Here is a 21,125-nt window from a genome sequence, read left to right on the forward strand (position 1 = left end):
ACGGTAAGCGCGCGGCAAACCACTTATGCGCTAGCCGACGCTCACTTCGTCTTGTAGCTGGATGCGCGCACTACTCGCCGCTTTTCTTTAGCGCGAGCAACGAGCGATCTGTTAAAAGCCCTGTGTGAAAACCAGGCGCACACCAATCTCTGCTCGGAAATGGGAGCGCAAGCACGTAGCGAGCCGCACCAATCCAATCTAGAGCAAAGGAGAAACGAGCGATCTGTTGGAAACCCAGTGAGAAAAGCAAGCGCACACCAATCGGTGCTCGGAAATGCTAGAGCAAGCACGTATCGAGCCGTGCCAATCGAATCCGGAAAAAAGAGGGGGGCGAGCGTCTCCTCGTGGCATAACGCGAAACGTATTTAAATACAAATTAGTCTAATACACATTCCGTGTACATAGTGGAAACATTAAAATGCTTACAACCCACGTTAATGTGACTAATATTATTGTACTAAATGAATTTATTTTATAACTTGCTTGTGCCTGTAATGCACTCGGTGGAACGACAAACAAGTGAAAGAAGGCACGACCATGCACCGACCGTATGATCACGTGAGCCCCAGTTTGTCGACCGCCCATATGGCAACGCCCAAGGGATGATAGCCACCCAGAGTGAATCCAGACAAACCAATGAAACTGGAGGCGTGCCGACGGACAAACTTCGTCTTGTTACCATTTGTTCGTTCATCTTGGGGCGTCGCCAGAGCTCGTGAAGATCCCGAGTTTCGCCAAACTCGGCGCATCCTGCATAGCACCCCTGGGGTGCTAGTTTGTCCGTCGTTTGACGAAGTTTGTCCGTCGGCACGCCTCCAGTTTCATTGGTTTGTCTGGATTCACTCTGGGTGGCTATCATCCCTTGGGCGTTGCCATATGGGCGGTCGACAAACGGGATCATACGGTCGGTGCATGTTCGTGGCTTCTTTCACTTGTTTGTCGTTCCACCGAGTGCAATACAGGCACAAGCAAGTTACAAAATAAATGCATTTAGTACAATATTATAAGTCACACTTATGTGAGTTATACGCATTTTAAAGTTTACAAGATGTACACTGAATGTGTATTAGATTAATTTGCAGTTTAATACGTTTCGCGATATACCACGAGGGGACGCTCGTCCTCCTCTTTTTTTTTCTCTGGGTTCGATTGGCGCGGCTCGCTACGTACTTGCGCTAGCACTTCCGAGCACCGATTGGTGTGCGCTTGGTTTTCTCACTGGGGTTTCGACCATAGAGTTTCACACTATAGTGAGAAACTCTATGGTTTTAACAGATCGCTCGTTGCTCTTTCTCTTTCCTCGGGATTGGATTGGTGCGGCTCGCTACGTGCTTGCGCTCCCATTTCGGAGCACAGATTGGTGTGCGCCTGGTTTTCACACTGGGCTTTTAACAGATCGCTCGTTGCTCGCGCTAAAGAAGGGCTGCGAGTAGGGTGCCTCGATGCGCGCGCGTGCATCGAGGCACCCCAGCTGCCCCAGCTGCGAGACGATGTGAGCGTCGGCTAGCGCCTAAGTGGTTTGCCGCGCGCTTACCGTGTAAGCACTCGGGAATGCCGGAACGCACTCAAACAAGGGTCAGAAAACTACGCTTTATTTACTTTTACTTTGAGATGCACCTTCATAATGGCAAGCGTCGAGCGATGGCTTCTAACAAGCGCAGGAAAGACTCTTTATACTGGGTACCCCGAGCGATCCGTGGTTTCTAACAAAAGCAAGAGAGGGTCTTTGCAGCGCACGTGGCCGTTGAGTGCCACCACATCCATCCCAGGTGAGACTCCAGCATCGGTGCAGTTACCCTGTAGCCATCGCTGACGAGGTGGCGCTTCATTGCTTGACAATAACTTTCTATTTTTTTGCGTGTGAACGTCCGTGATGGGGTCCAAAAAGTTCACGCTGTGGTTGACTATCTCCAAATTCTGAGGCATTCCCCGTTAGCATCCACCAAATTTGGAATATATTTGTATGCGGCCAATTCCTCGCTATGAATAATGGTCCCCGGTTGAACATTGGCTGCAATGATGGCGCCTAGCGTCGCCGCCTTTCGTCGGTCGACCTTGAAAGTCGCAGCACCCCCCTGGACGCGCAGAAAACGCTGAAGAACCATGGGCCACATTCTTTAACACCGCCGTAATTTTGGCGGCTGGGCGAAAAGTTGTCGCCTGACATTAGGCGGCATCGACTGTACTTTTTCTCGCCGCGAAGAAGGCACTCGTCAATTTGCGCTATCTACCCGGGGCCACCGAGTGGAGGTTGCGCCAGCAGCTCGTCCCTCGTGAACTTATGGGGGTAGTTGCTCCAGTCGGCGATGGCGTGCTCCGATAGAGGAAACAAGTTGCCGGTCATCTCCTTCAACAGCCATATGTCTACGCATTGGCTCACGCAGTACGTGAGCCAAATCATTTTCCGCCTGGAGAGGTGGTCGTCCGGACGGCCGAGGCGGTCCGTGTTGGCGAAGTAACTTCCTTCGCCTCTCAGCCCATGCAGTGCAGCGGTACCGTGTAACTGCGAAAACTGATTTTGGCAGCTGTTGCACCGGAAGGCAGCCCGGCGTTCATTCTGAGCCTTCCAATATAATGTGACCACTTCGCCTGCGCAGGTTGGTTGGTCCGGATTGAACATCAGGTGCTCGCAGGCGCCCCAGTACTCCGATGACGACGCCGGACCTGGCCTGGGGCTGGGACGCGGTGGACGAGCAGCGCTTGAAACACGAGAGAGCCGAAGCGATCGCACGAACTTTTCCTCCGCAGCCTAGTCACACCACTCTGTGCTCGGAAAGCATAATTGGCGCGCCACGCTGTCTCCGCAGACGACGGCCTTTGCCTAACTCGTCACACAGCCAGCGCACTCATGTTTTGGAAAGGCAAAAATTACGCGAAACTCTACGTCGGTCATGTAGGTGAACGGGTCCAGACGGTCATATTGACACTTACTGCCGCTGGATGCGATGACACAGGCTGCTGTTGCCGCCGCCATGTTCACGAGTTCAACTCGAGGGGGGTTTCGCGATGTACGAGTTTGGCCCGAGTTCACCTGTCAATCAAAACCATAGGTCACGCCCCGCGCGAGGCATGTAACTCTTGTGCACGCCCACCACGGTTGGGCCACGCCCAACTTACTTTTCGGCAACAGCGACGTGGTGCGGAACTGAGAGACATTAACAATCTTGACCGGAGAAATAAAACACGCACAACGCACTGTCATCGGTGATGCACTGAGTACCACTACAAAAAAAAGCGTGGACTTTCGCTGGCTTCGGCATATATCTTCTTGGGCTGCGATGGCCCCACAACACGGTTCATTGCCTGCATTGTGGCGACGTAGTGCACAGCAAATAATTATCCGCACGTCACTTTAGCTGCTTGCAAGGCGTCGATGCGCCACGGTGGACGACGATCCTGAGCAGTGCATAGTGTTCTCCAACGACAACGTATCGCAGCTGTCATTTGAGATGGCTGCTCTGTCAATGATATAGTGCAGCAAACACGGTCAGCGGTCAGCGCAAACACACCCAGTGCAATGGCATTTTGTCATCACAAGCACGGCACACTAAACAATTGCAACACCTTCCTGCGTTTGAAGTCTAATTTCCTAACTGCACACAAGAGCCCTCACCCGCCAAAATGCGATTGTTGCGCTGTCGTTACGATATCAATCTGCGATCGCTGTTCGCTCAGCAGCAGAGGCAATCGGCAAGCACATTGGAGTCAACAACACACTCAAATTCTGCGTACATGCGCACGGAGGCACCTTCACTGGGCAAGCAGGGAGAAGCGATGATTTGTGTCGCTGGGCAGCACGCTCTTCTTCGCAATGCATCGCGGAGACTTCGCGCACGCAGACAAACTGGTGCATTTTCACTGTGCTACGTCACTACGGACCCTACAATACCGCACAGCAATTTTGCAGCGACAGCCGTTGCCCCCGTCTCTATCGCTAGAGTGCCGTTTCAGTTGGTAAAGCGGCGGCCTTAATAGCCGCCTCAGTGAAAGCACCTGCGGTGAACCGCCATGCCGCAGCGCTGCGTTCCCATTCCCCTAATAGACAGGGAATAGACAGATCATTGTCATGACTGATTTTATGCGTCATTATCGCATCTATTTTATCGAGAATAGCACTGCAGCACCCCTGGCGACTGCTCACCGTATGAAGTCCCTCGTGCGTGCGACCCTCTAGAATGTATCCGCTTGTAAGCTTTCGCCTCACTGTCGCCACTCGCGGCAAAAAAGTGCAACATTTAATAATTCACTCGGTGTCCGTTTGTCATCAGATATTTATAGCATTCAAAACTAAAAACCGATATTTTAAGAAATAAAATGTTTGTTATTGTATTTGTTCTATTCTAAAGTATTCGATTGAGGGAAAGTGCAGGTGCAAGAATGCACCGCATGTGCCCTGTTCGAATTCGACGGAGTATAGAAAGATAATGCTCGAAAGAGGAGGCACGCCCTTGACACGCCCGAGAAAGGCGTGGCAAGCGGCTCACGGCAAGTGTGCAGATAGACAGCGGGACAGTCACGGTATTGCTAAATTGCGATAATACGTTGATAACAATACGCGGCGCTGGCGCACTTAACTGTTGCGCAGTCCTCTGCTTGAAGCGCGGAAGCACTGTGCTGCGCAGGGTGCGCTCATATTGACATACGCGGCTTTATCTCGACATTTCTTTTTGCCTGATGTTATTGCAAGTTCCTTGCTATCTCCGTTCACTGACTGCCATCGAGCAAACTCGAGTAAAACTGGGGCGAACGAGAAACTCGGCGCATCCTGCATAGCACCCCTGGTGGCAATATAATGCGGAAAGATCGAAATTTCGACGCTTATAAATAGCTCACTGAAGTGGCCCACTGCGTATATGCGGCTCGCATTTAAACCTGCTCATCCTTTGCGGAGTAGGGCTTCTTACAAAAGAGCCCTCACAACGCAAAAATTTTATGTGGTATTTCCGATCATATATTTACTGTGTGGCTCGAATCTCAATGTATATCTGCGGCGAAATCGGCCATTTTTTATGAAAGATAACTTTTAATTATACGCAGATGCCGCCGAGAATCACTTTGCGCGCGGTTTCATATAAACAGCATAGAACCCCATTACAGGAAAGTGATAACACATTACGCAAACATAAGAACAATAGGAATCGAACCCGGGTACATTGCGTTACAACCGAAGACTCTAATCACTTTACCACATCACCACGCTTGCACACCGCATTCGCACAGATATTTTAGATATATTTGTGCTTACGAGACTGTCGTTTTCTGTCGATTGTTCACCGTCGGCATTCGTGTGTGGTATACGTATTAGTCACTGTAGCAGCTGCCGATGCTTATGTTGTTTTATGATATATATATTTATATTAGTAGTAGCATACGACTACGGCTTTCGATAGCTGTCATGTTGGATGCAAAGGGTAAAAAAGGGTAAGAATATGGAACATGGGAGCGGCGCGAAAATAAAAACTGCTTCCCAAGGTGAACATTATTCGTCAAGGTTTTTCTCTTCATTCTCTATGCTGTGGATTGTTCGCTGCAGTCACTGTTTACCCGGGAACTTGGCTTTATCGGAGAAACATTCAAGCGCGTTCACAATGTTTAGCTAAACAAGATCTGCCGCCAACATGCACACCTGCTACTACGGGAAACTGCCCATGGTAGAAAGCTGCGCTGCCTCGTCGGTAATGCCAATACATCTCCGCTATACTGAAACGTCGAATGAGATGACGGGATTTTGCCAACACAACTAAGTTTGTTGAATCTACAGATATTTCTATGAACTTCCGCTGGACGCATTCCATGTCCGTAGGAATGACATACAGAGCTTTTGTCCACTTCATCTACGTACGCAAACTCAGAGCCTGCTGTACATTCATGCAGACGTGATCATGCAGACATATATAGACACGGAAGATATTTTTCAAAGGAGCAGAATAATTTATTTACGACATTAATACAATACAAAGTGGCATGAATATTTTCACTGTACATTTTTGAGCAAATAATGTGCACTTATATACCAACCTCTGGGTGGAAATACAACATACTACAAAAGAAAATACAAAAGCATGTAGGCAGTGCTGTGCCTACCGCGTTAAAAATGTGAAAGAAGCATAATGGATGAATTTGCATCAACTTTATGCGGTTGTGTAGAACAAAATTCAGTTTATCATTTCGCCTTCTCCCCTCTCCTCAAAAAAAGTCGAAGTTTCGCCTAAAAGGTGGAGCATGGATTGTAACAGCATATTAGTACGCAGCGATACGAAGTAAGGATAGTAGTTTTAACGGCCGTATGACTTCGTAAACATTCGCTTACTAACTAAATTAACATGAATGTTTTCGCGCGCGCACATGAAAGCATAAACACATCTCACTCACTGTCAAAAGGCTGGCGTGAAGAAGAGCGGCAGCAGTAGCGAGCAAATTCACCGTCGTGCTGCCTCTCGCTTAAATGCGAACCGGTGTTGCCACGACACATAAAAAATAGTAGTAGATTTTTTCGCGAAAATCAGTAGAAATAAGTAGATTTTTAATTTCAATTTTTGCACTCAGTTTATGAGCCCACGAATTGAGCGCTTATATTAGTACTCTGTTGTAGTATTGTAGCCCCTAAGAATAGTACAAAAATTGGCCCCGAGATTCCTGGCGATACTTTTGAAAAACCGGGGGATCCAGAGAGCCATTGTCAAGAACGAAGTTAAAAACAGTGAAGCCCTGCGGTGGCCTATTCAAAGGCTTTAGATGGTAGTTAGTACCTGGAAGCTTTAAAGTATAGTATCTTCCAGACAGGGGTAATTGGAGATCGCTGGGAGAGGCCTCCGTGCTGCAGTGGACATAAAAATGGGCTGATCATGATGATGATAATGCAGAAATAAGAAAACACGATTTCCTTATAGATTACGCAAATAAGCTTTATTGCGCGTGAACAGGCAACTTCAAAATGACCATGTATATGACTAGATATGCTGTGAAATTCCACAAGCGGCTGTGCCAGCAAAGCCGCATTAAATTCACTCATTCTTATCCTTGTGCCACTCGTCCATTCTCCTTATCAGTGACCTGTCAATGTTGAACGGTGACATGCTGAAGACGTCATCAGGCGTTTCGTGTGCAGAAGGCCACTGATGGTCTCCGTGCTAAGCTTGTTCTGCAGTTTTGTCTTTAAGTTGTTTACAGCAGAAAGTACCCGCTCAACTGTTGCACTAGAATGTGGCAAGCACAGTATAGCCGTCACAAACTCGGTCAATGCAGGAAAGGCGGCGCTTCCATCAGATGTGTGACGTGATCTGCGAAGCAATGGGTGGCGTGAACTGCCACATGCGGTATGTAGTACACAAGCAGCAACCGACAACTTGACTGCACTATTCAGAACTAGTAAGTAAGTGGGGTCGTATTTCCCTGTGGAATAGAGTAGGCGCTCGAAGCGCCGCATGAGAAGAGCCATTGGTTGTGGTTCGATAGTTTTGGTTTCAATGTTGTTGTTTCATAGTGGTGGGGTACGGTAGTGCACCCACTTTCACAAATTCACCGCCTCATCTTTTCCCCACTGTGCTCAAAGACAGAGATAGCGGCATGTTTGAGAGTCTGGAAACGCAAGAATGTATGTTAACCTCGGAGCCTACCGCGTCTTTTTTTTCGCTCGCTAGGTGGCATCACATTAACATAAACTCTGTACTGAAAAAGTTGCAGCTTTTGCTTTCGTTTCAGTACAAAAGCAAGAAAATCAGTAGATTCATGCGCATTACCACTGAATCAGCAGAAAAGTTTAAAAATTAGTAGATCTACTGATAAATCAGCAGCCGTCCATTACTTATGCGAACTAAGCGACGAGAACGCAGCGTATACGAAGCTATCAGCCCTCGGGCACCTAGACTCCGTGCACATCGCAGATCGCTTTCAAGATAAAGCTCGCGCGGCCGCGCTCAGCCACGCCATATGTAGCCGCCGCCGGAGTAGAACGCACCCTCCCCTCCCCCGGTGCCTTTCGCGCGGTGGAAGACGGCGTGCTTCCTCCCCGCCTTCCTCCCTTGTTTGCGCGAAATAGGTGAGGCGTAAGCTCGTAAAGGCTCATGGGAAACGTCATCTGCTCGGCGATTCCGGTTCAACTAGAGTGTACTAGAATATCGTCGAATGGGACGAGCGGCTGGGGCGGCGCATGCTTTGCAATGAGCCGCCCGACGTGGAAAAATACTGGGGCGGCGCTGCGGTCGAAGTGGATTGGGCCGCTTCAAGGTCGCGCCGTTGGAAACTGCTGGCGATACTGCTCGACAGGGTCATTCGCACTACTTCGCGCGCTGGTATTTGCCTTCAGACCGCTCAAATGGGGTTCATAATAGACCGATTCCACCGACCGATCTGCGCATGCGCCGGTTTTCCGGAAGTAGCACTTCCACCATCTTGGTTGTAGTCAACTAGTCAACCACACCACCGCAGTCCGCGCTCGTTGAGTACTGCGCACGAGCTTCCCAGACATATCTGCGACTCCACCACCGAGAAACATTCGTCATGTATTTAAAGAAATTACATCGGCTGTTCATTGCAGCATGCGAGGCGAACGTTGAAAAGTGCCTGTTCCTCTTTCCTTTCGGTTGTTACCCGCTCATAACGCGTTGAGTATCGTATTTTTTCGAGCTTTGTATGTAGTACATGCTGATGTACGCGGTCGTTTTGCGTTACTATTTTTGCGCACGTGCATCTCGGTGACTGCAACGTTATGTTTGCTTAGCGACGGACATAATAGGATTTGTATACCTGTTGGAGACAGGTTTGAAATGCGGCGCCAAAACTTTCGTTCCCTACTTACCTACATGGGTTTCGCGCACGACTTGCAGACTTCGGTAACAGCGATATCTAGAAGTTTAGAAGTTCTTAAATATGCTAGCCAATCTTCGCCAAGTCATCGATAGCCAATCAATAGCTAATCGATAATTGATCAATAATCAATAAATTCCGGAAAATGCTGGGGATGACTTGGTAGTTCTTAGCCTAGTCCAAATACGTGGCCAAAACCTTGCAATAGCCAATCTATAGCTAATTAATAGCTAATAAATTATCAATCAATAATTGATAAATTACATAAAATGCTGGGGATGACTTGGTAGTTCTTGGCCTAGCCCAAATACGTGGCCAATACCTTGCGATAGCCAATCAATAGCTAATCGATAATCGACAAATAATCTATAAATTCCGGGAAATTTGAGTACACGGGTGTTTTCGCATTTTGCCCCGATCGAAATGCGGCCGCTATTCGTCCCCGTATTCTCACGCTGTGTATTACCAGTACCACCTATTAATCCGTTGGATCCACGTCTCTCGAAGCTTTCACTCTTTAGGAAACACATAGAATCCGAAGCCTTAGTCGCTTGTGTGGTTGTTGTACCAGCCAGGAACGCAGCAGGTCAATCCTCCCATCGCACGATGGCTCTACACGAACCATAAAAATTGCCAAAAATCGTTCGGATACAGAACGCACACGCACTCCGGGCGGCTGGAGCGGCCGGATGACTACAAGTACCAGCATGCACCGCGGCAGCGGTGGCGTCGTGAAACTGGCTGGTGGGATCGGTCTATTGCATATGACATGTATTTATGCCTTAAGAATAAATTCCTTTCTTTCTCTTCTTTATTTTTATTATTTTTTAATACTGCTCGGTCATTGCGCGTGCATTGCGGCCGCAGTGTCGGCTTTCATTCTACTATGTTATTGCACGGTTCCCTTCGGAGAAAAAGTATTTTTCTCGTTCTTCAAGCAGCATGTATCTCTCGTGTGTATTGTTGCGCATAAAGTTTTTCATCAGTAGGTCCTGCGAAACGCAGAAGGAGAAACATATACAAGCTTCCTGCTTGCCGCTTCAAACAAATAAAACATAGCTGCCCCATCCGGCGCCTTGTCGTCAGATTTACGGGAAGTATTGTTATAGAAAAAAAAAAACAAGCTGCAGCTCAACATTTCATTCAAATTTCTGCCTTTCTCGCGTAACAGAATGCGGAGTAATTGGTACGGGGTCATTTATTGCAGTCGGACCTCGAGCGCCGAAAACGATTTTAGTTCATTAAATCAAATCAAATGGTAATTTTATTAGACAATAATATAAAAAATGCGTACAAATATATTTGGTCCCATAGCCTAAAGCGGCCATTCGATATGCTAATCTTTGGCCGTAAGCCATACGTGGACTTTTTTTTCCAGTCGATACTTCAAAAAAAGAAAAGAAAAAGAAAAGAAAGCCTGCGCGGTAGGCTAATTAGTGGCTATATAGTATACTTGATACGGTCTTGAGCTCGCGGGTTCAATCCAGGTCGCGGAATTCAATAGGAACGAAATGGAAAAAGACTCGTGTACTTCTATTTAGGTGCCAGGTGGCAAAAACTATATAAACCGGATGCCTTAATCATATCGTGGTTTTGCCACGTAAAACCGATGAATTTGCTTATATTAAAAGAAGAAGAAAAAGCAGGTGGCTGCGTTCTTCGGCTTAGTTCTGGGGGTGTCAACAACATAAATTATTCTCGAGTCTCATTTCCTAGAAAAACATGTTACGCTTATCTTACATTTCATGCATAAATGTAATGCCGTTCCCAAATGTATGACCGCTTAACTCAGCAGCTTGTATGTTATAAACGGCTGCTTTCAGTTATTCGGTGCACTATCATAATGACTATAATGAAACAATTAAAGGAACGGCATGTCTCACATACACGAAGCGATATGTGCAGATCTGTTGCGTTCGTTGAAGAAAAGTGTGGTACAACATGAGGCACTCAGTTTTAATGGGTTGCAGACATGGTGAGACTGTCAAAAATTCTTGTCTGATTCAAGTTAGCAGATTTACAGGCTGCCCTAAAACGGGGCGTTTATATTGATCGAGAGCTAGGAACTTGTTAAGCAGGACTTATTACCACCCGTCCGCTAATTCTCTCAGGAACTGCGCCTCTGCGCAACAGCCACGACTCTCCGGCAGCACAATCAGTCGGAATAACAGTCCTCACTTGCATGCAGTCACTCACCTTTGAGACTTCAATAGTTCTGTTATGCGTTACATTTGAACGGGAACGACTATACGGTGTCGTACACACTTGCTCTCTCACACACACACACACACACACACACACACACACACACACACACATATATATATATATATGTAAGATGGTTTTGCCTGCTATGACTATTATTTCGGCGAATGCGAGTTTTATTTGCAGTATTCACTAGTAAATGTGTTTGTTACTGCAAACACGTGCGCTTACTCCGGTCAGGAGTACTCACTTTTTCAATTATTGCACTTCGAAGATTTGTTATTTTTTCTCTTACATATATATCGTGAATATATATGTCTATGTACCCTTTGATTTAATTACCTAGAAACACATTGGTCATTCTTCGCGCCACGCAGTTAATAAACCTGGTTTATTTCACTCTAATATTGTTTTCTTCAATCATTGTCCCTGATAAATATCCAGCAACAAGAAGCGCGCGTAAAATGACACGGTATCAATAATAAAATTTTCAACGTAGCCTTCATGGTGCGGAGATACCAGTTACTTTTAGAGGACAGTGGTAAAAACCGCAGTTCACCTGGCTAAAACTACATTTGGGACCGGCCGTCAAGTCATGGGCACACCGAAGCAACTAAAACATTTTTAAAAATGTGCTGCACAGAGGTTCTGCGAGAAAAACTGGGCGTCCGCCAGCGTCCGCGTAGCGAATGCGCGCTCGCTAGCAGACGACGCGCTTGACAACGACAGCAAAATTGAAGAAGTCGCGTTGTATAATCCGTGTCTCAAATATATATCTTTGGCAAAATGGTGTAAACATACATTTACAGTTGAAATAAAGCACTATTTTAAGAGCGTACTATGCGCAATCGGCCTCGGCGCCCGCAGCGAAAGTACGTTGAATATGCCGCGGAGCGCGTCTCCGCCTCAATCCAGTTCGCTCGCAGCGCCCTCGCACTATTTTTCCACACGCCGCGCCTCAGCGGCAGAGCGCCGTTCGGCCCACTCGACCATTGTCTAGTACACTCTAGGTTCAACCGCTGACGGTTCCCGCTAGAGCGTACTAGACCATTGTCTAGTACACTATAGACCTTTTCATCGGGCGAGGAGGAAAGGGCGCGCGACGAGCCTTTCCTCCTCTCTGGCTTGTGCGAGCCGGCGCGGCGCGGCTTGAATGTGTAGCCGGTCGCGCGCTGCGGAACGATTCGGAGGTGTTTTAGCTAGTTTTGAGTGCAATTTACGGGATGTCAGTTCTTAAGAGGTAGTCGAACAACCACTGTGTAGCCTTTAGGTGCAGCAGTAGCTACAGTATCTGGAAATATCTCTTGGATGGGCAAAAATGCTACGCGCATCATCAGCCGCGGTGTATGTATGTGTTGTTAACTATGTTGTATGTATCGGTTTTCACTCAACGAAGAGTTGTTGTAAAACATTTGCATCAGCCACCGGCATCGTTCTCGTGCATTTTAAGTCTAGTAGACTTCAAATCACTATGTCTACGTTAGCCTCCTGCAAGAGGCCGAAGGCTTTGCTCAACACAGCGAGCACTGCGGTGGGCAGACCAACATGATACCCACAATTGCTTCGTGCTTAGATCAGCACTGCCTTTTTGCCCTGTAAGGCACAATATACAAAGGGGACCGCATAAAGAGAATCCAACAGCTATTTGTAAGGACACAATTTCTGTAACCTGGGTGAATGCGTCGTAAATACTTAACTTGCGAGACTGAAAAAAAAAGAGTTCATATGTCCTCCTTTTGCGGCAAAATAAAACAGAACACGGGATAACGACGCAATAGGACTCCGCATGGTCATGCAGCATGCTTGGACCACTTAGACCACAGGCTATATAGAACAAACAGATCTATAACACAGCATTTAGCACTGCCTCGGGCGCTCGCACAGTCTGCAGCTGGTCATTCGACCACTCGTAAAGTGTGATTCACACTGTACGGTATGCGGTTATTATTAACCAAACTATTTTATTTGTGGGCGGAAACCTTGCCCGGCAAACAAGGCAGTCGCCCGGTGTATATACACATAACAACTTGAACGCTTGTCAAAGTAAACAGCACGACTTATTCACCAGCAGAACGGTACCCACGCTGTTAGGATCGTCAAATGTTTCGTAAGTACTCGTTGCAGCTAAACCAGAGCTGAGAATTACAGTGCTGAGAACGCTGCAGTAAGGTAACATTCGTGAAACGAATTTTCAGAAATACCTAACTGATATTCGAGGCTGATTGTAAGCTCAAACAAACGCGCACACCTCGCGCTGGTTGCTACGTCCGCCCTAACACCAACAGTTACTCTAGCCGCTTAATTACTTCAGACTTAAATTCCTTCACTATGCCTCACAGGACCATTCCCCACGTAGAAGACGCCATTTCATGCTAAATAGACCCCGCGAGTGCGCAAAAAAACCACCAGAAACTGCCGCCGAGCGTATACCACAGCATACAACACAGGCGTTCGCCCAAGCCAGCATGCCAACTGCCCATAGATGGCGCCACTGCCTACGCAATGGCGGCGCCCATCAAAAAACGCCCTATAGTTCCGGCACACGATTCTCCGATCGCGGGGCTGGTCGCGCTTGCTCTCTGTGCATTTTCATCACAAGGTATCGCCCACGCTACAAATATCTAGAGCCCGTGACGGTCGCATCGATCACTGAGCATTTTATGTGAGCATTGGCAGTCATTTAAAATATTTTTTTCTACCCGAATCAACCGAACACGTGAATTAAGTATGCGTGCTGTCACAGTCGCGGGTTTATCTTGAATGACGAATCGCACTTTCTTGTTCTCAAGTGAATTCTGTTCGTGGCAACGAGAGAGAGAGAGAGAAACAACTTTATTGAACTAAAGATCGTGCTTGGTTACTGTGGGTGGAGCCCCTCTTCCAGGGCCCCACTGGCTATTGCGGCGCGCCGGGCCTGGTCGCGGGTCGCCAATTGGCTTACCAAGTCCAGTTCGGAGGGTCGCACCTCCCATGACCAATTGCTAAGTGTATCGTTAAGTAGCGGCGAGACGGCGTCTGCCGGACACTGCGTGCATTGGTAAGTGATGTGTTCTAGTGTCGGGGTGGAGTCCCACCACGGGTATATGTCGCTGTGTTTGTTGGGAAATATTTTGTGGAGTCTATATGTAAGTGTGCGTAAGTGTTTGTCTGTATTCGGCGCCAGTCCCTCGCCTGTCGCCTGTTGAGCTTGGGGTGAGGTGGAGCTTTGGTTCGTCTTTTTAGACGTTCTGCCTCAAGTATGTCTCTCGGTGTGTTGCCGGGTGTCGGAGAGGCGTCCATTCGAGCGGTATGTATCGCGGCTCGGCCTGTTATACATCGAGCCAGACGATCCGCCCGATCGTTGCCTTCCACTCCGGTGCGCGCGGGACACCAGGTTATCCTATGGTCAATTTGGAGGTTTGGTCCTAGTATGCGAAGGACCCCGGCCGGTAGAACTCCCTGAAAGAAGAGCCGGCAGGCGTCTTGCGAGTCTGGGAGTATATAAGCCGGATGGCTCTTGGCCTCAGCGTCTCCGATGTTGTGCGTACGGACGCTGCAACGATCGGTCTCCCCCAGTTTGTCGCGAGAGCCACATAAGTAGGAGTCGCTGTCTCACCTCTGGGGTATAAGCCCGCGTCAGTAAAGTATGTGTCTGCGTCCTCCTGCCTTTTGCGCAGGATGGCTGCTCGGGCTTGTCGCCGTTTCACGTAGAAGTGAGGGTTCATATGACGTGGGATGGGGTTCACATGGATTCTTGCTCGTAGATCAGGTGGCATAAGTGTGGTCTCGTCTCCGCAGAACTGGGGCGTTAGGGGTTATCGTAGTCGTGTTAGCACGGAGCGCCCCGGGGGTGTTGCGTTTAGTCTTTCGCGCTGGGCCATGAGTGTGGCCGCGGCGAGTTCTTCGTATGTGTTCGCCATGCCCAGCTCGCAGAGTCGGTCACTGCTCGTGTTTTCGGGCAAGCCGAGTGCCGCCGTGCAGGCAAACAGGAGCAGTCGATTTGCTTGGTCGATGTCAGTTTGTCGGGTGGCTTGGAAAGGAAGAGCGTAAGTGATTCTCCTTATGACGAAGGCCTGTATTAATTTCATAGTGTTTGTCTCCATCATTCCCTCTCTGCTACGTGCTATTCTGTTAATGAGGCTAGTAACACTGCGAACCGTGCGCTTGAGTTTGGACAGGGCGATGCCGGCACTGCCCGTTTCCTGTATATGCATTCCGAGCATTCGTAGCTGCTGGACTTTTCGGATGAGTTCTCCGTCTAGAAGTAGTTGGAACGGCGGAGCTCTGTTGGCTTAAGTTCTTGGTGGTCGAATATGTAGGTATTCTGATTTTCTCTGTGGGCATTTTATGCCGGCATGTTTTGTGTATCATTCGCCGTGTCCAGGGCTTGCTGAAGTGTGTTTTGTCTGTACCCGTATAAGCAATTGGTCGCCAAGAGCGTAATGTCGTCGGCGTAAATTGCCACACCGAGGTCTTCGTCTTCCTGCAACTGTAGGGCGAGCTTGCGCATTCCCATATTGAATAGGAGCGGAGACAATATTGCACCCTGAGGCGTGGCACGGCTCGGCAGTTCATATGGGAGTGACCGTGACGCTCCGAGCGATATGGTTGCGGTGCGGTCACGCAGAATGTCCTGAATGTGATAGAATGTTCTTTCTCCGCATCCGACCTCCTCAAGGCCCTCTACTATGGCGGAGTGGGATATAGTGTCGAAGGCCTTTTGAACGTCAAGGGCGAGCATGATTCTTTCTAGGCTGCCCGGGGAATGGCCGAGTATCTCGTCTTTCAGCATGAGGAAGACGTCCTGTGCAGAGACTCCCTTGCGAAAGCCGAACATCGAGTCCGGAAGAAGGCTGTTATGCTCGAGGTGATTCTCCAGCCGGGTGTGCACGATTTTTTCTAAGAGCTTGCCCATGCACGATGTTAATAAGATGGGCGGCAGCTGTCTGATCTCTCGCGGCTTACCAGGTTTTGGGGTCTTGATGATTTAGGCCGATTTCCAAGGCGTTGGTACCCGACCTCCCTTCCTCCAGACCTGATCGTTGAACAAATGCACAAGCTGTCCGTTGGCTGTGTCAGTGAAATTGCGAAGCATCGCATTGGTGACGCGGTCTGGTCCTGGTGCTGTGTTCTTTTTGAAAGACTGCGCGGCTGCGTAAAGTTCCGCGAAGGGGATGGGGGCGTCCAGATGTTCGTTGGCTTCCCCATGGTATTTTTTTTGGTGCTGTTGTTGGTGTTTGAGCCTCAACTGCGTAGGTGGTCTTGAGTTGTTGCAAGAGCTCAGTCTCCGTCCCTTGGTACTCTCCTAAGAGTCGCCGCATGACATTAGCCGTTTCCGTGCGCGTACTGGTCGGATCAAGCATGCATCGCAGTATGGCCCATATCTTCTTGGTGCTCAGTGTGCCTCTGAGGGAGTCACAGAAGCAGTGCCAGTTGTTGTAATTGAGTGTTCGAGCGTAGGTGTTTGCTTCTTCCGTCAATCGGTTGATTTGTCGCCTTAGATTACGGTTGTGGTGCTCTGTTTTCCACCTATTGCTGAGACTTCTACGAGCTTCCCAGAGATGGGCTACGTGGTTGTCTATAGCCCGTTGCAACGACAGAGCCCACCATAGCTTCGCTGGCTTCCATCTGCACGGTAATGGAATAGGTATCTGATTTTTTTTTACTTATTACATCTGAGCTTCACAAGGCTGATTTGATCAAACATGCATGGTTTAGTAGTGGAGGCGTTAGAAGCGGGTAGGCGGTTCCAATCCACAGCTTTTTCTTGGCACGAATGTCTTGGAACAACATTTAATCGAATACCTCGCATAGTATAGCGACCTTAATTTAGTGCTCGATGCAAAATGAGCAATGTCTAGTGGGAGGATTTAAAAGGCGTAGACCGTAATTTTTCTCGTATATTGTGTGAAAGGTGCACAAGAGTAGAAACACTAGCGTAAGGATAACAAAGGTGCAATATTACTTATAAAGAGACGTCGAAAGCACATTAAGGCAGACTCAAGCGTGCGCGGAAATCAACTGCAGTCGACGAACGCTTCTAGCATATCTCATGTTCCATATCTCAAAGTGTTCCAAAGGCAAAGGGTATACTGCAACTTTGATCGCGTTAAAATGTGTTATAAATTTCTCTAGAATTTTATAACAAATGTTTTGGTGAAGTTGCAGAAAGAGATACTACGTTAAAACATCGTTAATCCATGCCGACCGCGTGGTTAACGTTTGGTTGTTAAGCATGTTCCATGAAATATTATCAGCAACGTCGACAGAAAGTTATTTTGGAAAACAACGCATGCATGATAAACGTCGCAAAACCCATAAAGGTTCGCTTTATTCCTAGTATGTCATACCTACTTGCCCAAGCATCTACGTTATCAGTGGTATAAAAGTACGAAAAGCTAAACGTGTGGAAAGTATTTTTAAAGGAAAGTCAAGGTTCTTATCTGTATGCGCTTGCTCAACAGGATTTATCATGGACTACGAAAGGCAAACACGTTAGTTTATACGACGGGCTCTAAAACAAATCTGATATTCAATATTGAAATGTCACAAGATCACTCACATCGTTGATCCGAACAGAATTCACTTGAGAACAAGAAAATGCGACTCGTCATTCAAGTAAGCCTGGCACTTCGACCGTAAGCATACCTAATTCACATGTTTGGTCGATTCGGCTAGAAAAAAAATATTTTAAATGACTGCATATGTTCAGATGCAATGGTCAGTCATTGATGCGACTGTCCCAGGCTCGAGAGTTTTGCAGCGTGAGCGATACATTGTGATGAAAGCGCACAGAGAGCAAGCGCGACCGGCCGCGCGAACGGAAAATCGCACGCCGGAACCGTCAGCGGTTGAACCGGAAGCGTGGAGCAGACGACGTTTCCAATGAGCCTTTACGAGTTTACGTCTCTACTATGAGGCCTTCATACTCGGCTTACCCTCGCAGGCTTCACGCACCTACAGCATACCGCGCGCGTCCACGGTGTTACCGCGCGACTGGCCGCTCGAGGCATTTTGCCTGTATTCGCGGGCTTCTTTCACGCTCGGAAAAACACTTTTACCTTGTAGTTATTGAGGAACAGAAAGCTGTTTCGGGAGATTTTCATGTTGCTCTACAATTTTCTTATTGACACTGTGATAATTAGCACAGTACTTCTCGAGTTAGATATTTAATCACAATTAGCTCATTAAATCTTGGTAACAGAAAAAAAAGTGGCGCCTACTCCACTGCACTGGAAAAAATACGCACATGGGCTGCTTCGCCTAGAGCTGTTCCTCTTTTTTCAAATCGGGCTGCGTGAGAGCTGGGACACCCTGTATATATATATATATATATATATATATATATATATATATATGTGTGTGTGTGTGTGTGTGTGTGTGTGTGTGTGCGTGTAAATCTGCTTATTTATTATGGGTGTAACATTATTTAAACTTTCGAATAACGAATCGATGCTAAGATCGTTCATTGAATTCGGTCTCGAATGAAGTCGTCCCTCTTTTAAAATATGAATATTTTTCGAATAGTTTTCGGATGCTTTACTTCATAGCCTGCACACAATCAAACATGAAATTGAACAAAGAATGCGATATTTGTCATGTGATGAGCAGTTGTAATAACCGACTAGAGCCGCCTGCGTCGTTTACTCAGACAGTCTTTTTAGCCTAAACAGGATGACTCACAATGAAATGTCTAGAGACTAAATTCGGCAGTGCTTATATTTAGGTACCATTTAAAGATTCCGCAGCTTTGTCCTCATATTGGAATAACACGTTTCATTGCAGCATACTTTATTTATTCGTGCAACATTGGCCGCGACAATGCGAAAGTTTTTTTTTCACTCTGCCTTCACCGCAAGACGACAGCAATACTTGGCTTCCATGGTATGCACAGATATGAATTCAAACCCAAGGTTCAAACCCTCTTAAAGCTTATATGCTAATTCATTAGCACGTACTCTCCTAAAAGCCCCCAGATTGCGAAGGATCTGCTTAGTTCTTAATGCTCAATTGGCGCTTTTAAGAAAGCGTGTTTTTTAATGTGCAATGTAATTACAGCAAGTTTCTAACTTGCGCTGGCGCACCAAAAGCACGGTTCGCTGTGTTGAGCTGCTTCATCGGCCTCATAGAGTATCCACACCTAGCACCGAACTTTTCAACAACGTGCGAACGATACCGGCTTGGCTGACGCAAGTGTACGTGCTCACTATGGGCATACGAGATGTTTCACATTTGCACAAGCAGTCTCCTCTCTCAGATTGAACGGAATTACCCGTATGGGAGCTTCGTAATTTCAGTTCTCGTGCTAAGCGATGAGATGACGAGACTTCTTTGATATTCACGGTGGTAATCCAGAGATGCCGCTGCCCTACGTCGAGTGTGAACACATGCAGCCAAAATTATTCACAGCCCTATTCAAGCGCAGCGACATGTGACGCGCGTTGCATGCTTGCACAATCTACTGTGTGTTCTGTCCGTAGTTATTGTCGGAGGTAAAATATATACACTGGTTCACCACTGACCTTTATATGAGCTGGCGCTACGTCACTACTCAATTAAACAAGTCAAAGCATCTCTAAATGCTCCGCATTATGCCATGAAAACACATTCAAGCAGCGTACGACTCCTGGTACATGCATGAAACGTGCAAGGACTCGACTGGAGTGTACTACAGAATACGGTATTATAGCACACACTATAGCCTCGACCAAGCGCAGGCTGCAATACATTTTTCCTCTTCGACCAAGTTGTGCCATAAGATAAAAAATGTCACAGTTTCGCCCTAAGGGCGAAGCAATGAATGCGATAGCAACACAGCAATGTCATACGAAGTAAGGTGAGCGGCCTTGGTAGCAATATGAATTGTAGTAAACATGAGCTGATTAAGTAAGCAGGTGTGCTGCGGCGTAAGTAGACCGACATAAAGAGAGACTCGATGACCAGGAGAAGGCGCGTGTGAAACGGTGGTGTTGATGAGGAGCGCTTACCGTGGGCAGCGCGTGCGAAGGGACACACCTGTAGTGCTGCACTGCCGATCTGGGCAGCATTGCATGTGTAGAGTGCGTTGAAAAATGTGGCCCGACTATTACTAACTGAATGAACAAGCGTGGTGTGAGCGCGCACAAACAAACATGAATAGATCACACTGAATGACTGCAGCCAACGACTGTCAAAACGCTGGCACCGAGCGCATACGCGGCGCGGCGGGCGAAGGTACGTGCGGTCTATCGCCTCAACGGAAACTGAGCGGCGAATGCACGGCATAAAGGTCAGAGCCGTGTGGAGATAAGAGAGTGTGCGGGCGATCGAACGACGAGCGCGGTTGTTGGCAGAGTAGAAATGCGCCCCCCCCCCCCTCTCCCCGCGCTCACTCCGGCGCTGGCTTCCCGCTTCCTTGCTTGCGCGTCGGTGATTGAGTGCGTTCGCTCTCCGTGATAGCGCGCGTCCCCGCACGCTTCCGCTCGGGCATACGGCGCGCGGCGAAGATTTTATCTATAGGGAACCTCACGGCGACGGCGACGACGACGGCAGAAATCCAGTTGAAGTGTCCATATAATTGCTATCGCAATAAAATTGTTTTCCGCCTATTTCGCACGCCGCTTTTGTTGTAGCCTGTTGCTTGGCTCGTTGGGCACAAGTTCGCCCAATAATGGTTAAATTATACATTAGCTCTTGTTTTAGTGTTCCTGCTTCTTTACCGTTACTAAAACGTTAATATATAAAAGCAGCTGTTATGCTCCACAAACCAGGTTGACTAATCATAGGGTAGATTGGAGAATTTCGAGCATATAATTAGACTGCACCATCGCGTCCAGTAAACTTTTTTTTTCTTATTTGCTTAATCTGGTGTTTCACACATGGAGGAATCTTGGGTTGCTTGCTCGTTGGGGCGCAAGATATGTTTGGAAGTGAGCCGGAACGCTGAATAATTATGACACCCCTTCGACACAGCTTTGCATGTCTTCACACTTTAAATTTAATTTGCTGAACACGCTTTGAAATCAACAATAATAAAAGGAAGTGATGTCAATCAACTGGAAGCCGTAAATAATATAGAGGCGATGCACGCTCCTGCAGAGCGACGAAAACACTGCAAACTTGTGCAGTCCCCGAGGATCAAGCCTAAGTATCCTTCG

This window comes from Dermacentor silvarum, chromosome 1, assembly GCF_013339745.2.
Source record: "Dermacentor silvarum isolate Dsil-2018 chromosome 1, BIME_Dsil_1.4, whole genome shotgun sequence".
In the NCBI taxonomy this organism is placed as follows: domain Eukaryota; kingdom Metazoa; phylum Arthropoda; class Arachnida; order Ixodida; family Ixodidae; genus Dermacentor; species Dermacentor silvarum.